The 2561-nt window shown below is 53.0% G+C and overlaps 1 pseudogene; it reads right to left on the reverse strand.

The window, feature by feature from the left end:
* Positions 1–466: 466 nt before the first annotated feature.
* Positions 467–621, reverse strand: LOC146865599 (5.8S ribosomal RNA; annotated as a pseudogene).
* Between the last annotated feature and the right edge of the window lie 1940 nt (positions 622–2561).

The raw sequence follows: 2561 nt of genomic DNA on the forward strand, positions 1-2561 counted from the left end.
ATGCTTAAATTCAGTAGGTCGCCACATCTGATCTTAGGTCATAGTCAGATGCCGTAGCATGGGGGAGCCTGGGAACACTGCCCCTGGGCTGTAGGGGTAACAGCAGCACAGCTCTTTTCCAGGATTAGAGACCGAGGCCCGCGGGGCATGTGAGAACCCAAAATGCCTGGCAGGGAAGTGGCCCTCCCCAGATCCCGACCATGAAGGTGGGTATCCGTGACAGTACCCGTTGTCAGCCATGGAATACCACAGACAGCCAGGCACCCCGGGGCAGACCGGTTGCCTGCCTGCACCCCGCTAAGGTGGGACAGATGGCAAGGCACTCCGGTGGTGTACCTCAATGACAGGACCGGGGAGGTAGGGATCCTGCAAAGGGTGATCGGGGGTCTCACCTTGTGGGGGGACGAAGGGAGCGGTGCTACCCTGTAATGGCCCCAGCTGTGCCCTGGGGAAGTACCTGGGTGATTGACTCTCGAGCAACCCTCAGGAAGGAGAGGAACCCAGGGCCGTAAGTTTCATTGAAAGTGTCAATGATCAATGTGTCCTGTAATTTACACTAATTCTCACAGCTAGCTGAGTTCTTCACTGACGCATGAGCCGAGTGATCCACCGCCAACAGTCACAGGCAATGTTTTGCAATGTGTGTCTACCTGTGGGAGCAGGAGAGGAGGGAGGAAGGTGGTGCCAACCTACCATCCACTGCCCGTGCAGCAAGATGACCTGATGCCCCATCAAGGCTTCCCCTCCTTGTCCCTCCTAAGCCCAGTCCGGTCAAGAACGGGTGCAGGAGTGCCTTTGGTGACAGGACCTTTGACGGTTGCTCCAAACACTGCAAGGCACTGCCATTCGGTTTCCCCTGAAGGGTCGTGCTGGTTGAGTGCGGATTCCATCTCCTCCCAGAGGCGCCAGGTTCATCCCCAATCCCAGTCCCTCTTGCATACATCAGTTGAGTCCTCCCAGGTGTAAGAGCCCGCCCCATGCCTAGACCTCACTCAAGAGCCCCAGCGACCACAGACTGCTTTGCTGGCCAAGGCAAGTAAGAATAGTGCTGGGTCCTGTGCCTATGCTGTGTTCCATCTGGGAGGCATCGGAGGGTTTCAGGCTGGGACCAACAGTTGCTCGAGCCTCCCCGCCCTTAATGATGCTTTCAGAGGTTCACATACAGAAACCTTTTTATGACTTTTATTTCCTGTAGATAGTCAAGCTTGATTGCCTTCTCTACACTCCTCCAGGGCTCTTGCCAACCCAGCAGGGCCAATCCAAGGACCTAACTAAACAATGCTATTGGTAGTAGCAACAGGCAGTGTGTACAAAGGGTAGAGACTTAATCAATGCAAGCTTAGGACACACACTTAATAATTGCAATTCCCAATAAATATCAGCAATCAGCATGTTACCCACACCTGTTGGCAAAGGGTAGACACATGCAGGTGTGTCTTAGCGACGCTTTATGCATGTGACCTTTGTGAGGATTGCCCTGTGATTGTGCACACCCAGATTTCTAAGTGAGTCTCAGCGACGCTGTGTGCATGTGCTTCGTGCAGCCTGAGACCTTTGTGAGGATTGCCCTGTGATCGTGTGCACCCGGAACCAAAGTGAGTCTCAGCGACGCTGTGTGCGTGTGCTTCTTGCAGCCTGGGACCTTTGTGAGGATTGCCCTGTGATCGTGCACACCCAAAGCTCAAGTGAGTCTCAGCGACGCTGTGTGCATGTGCCGTGTTGCAGCCTGAGATCTTCGTTATCGCTATTGGCCCAGACCGGCATCCCCAGAGGAGCTGTGCTGCCGGCCTGAGCCCGCTGTTGCCAGAGCGGGACTTCGAACCATCCCCGTCGGGGGAAGGCCAGAGTTCCACAGCCCGGAATCCACAAAGTCATGAGAAGAGGAGAGGAGAGCGAGGTCGCACCCCCCAGGTAACGTGTGTCCCTGCCTGGGGCGGGGTGCAGGCTTGGAGAGACACGCTCTCAGCCTCTCCCATTCTTGCAGCGCGAGCCTCTGCTCAAGCTCGTATCACAGCCCATACTTGCCGAGCAGTGGCAGTACCCGGGCCGGAGTGTGGAGCTGCACTTTGGTTTACACCATACCCGTGTTGGGGACATATGTTGGCCGAAGCCGACCGCGAGTCAGTGCGAGTGACGGAGAGACCGTCTAAAGCACCGTGATCGTGCCGGAGTGCATTACGCATTGCATTATTTTTACATAACGAACCTCCTGATTGTTGCATTACGCATTGCATTATTTCTGCATTACAAACTGCCTGATTGTTGCATTACGCATTGCATTATTTCTGCATTACGAACTGCCTGATTGTTGCATTACGCATTGCATTATTTCTGCATTACTAACTGCCTGCTTGTTGCTTTACGAATTGCATTATTTTTGCATAACAAACTACCTGGTTGTTGCATTATGCATTATGCATTGCATTAGTCTGCATAACAAACTGCCTGATTGTTGCATTACGCATTGCATTATTTGGCATTACGAACTGCTTGATTGTTGCATTATTTTTACATTGCGAAGTGCCTGATTCTTGCATTACAAACTGCATAGCATTGCATTG

The sequence above is a fragment of the Triturus cristatus genome, chromosome 2_1, assembly GCF_964204655.1.
Source record: "Triturus cristatus chromosome 2_1, aTriCri1.1, whole genome shotgun sequence".
NCBI classification, from domain to species: Eukaryota; Metazoa; Chordata; class Amphibia; order Caudata; family Salamandridae; genus Triturus; species Triturus cristatus.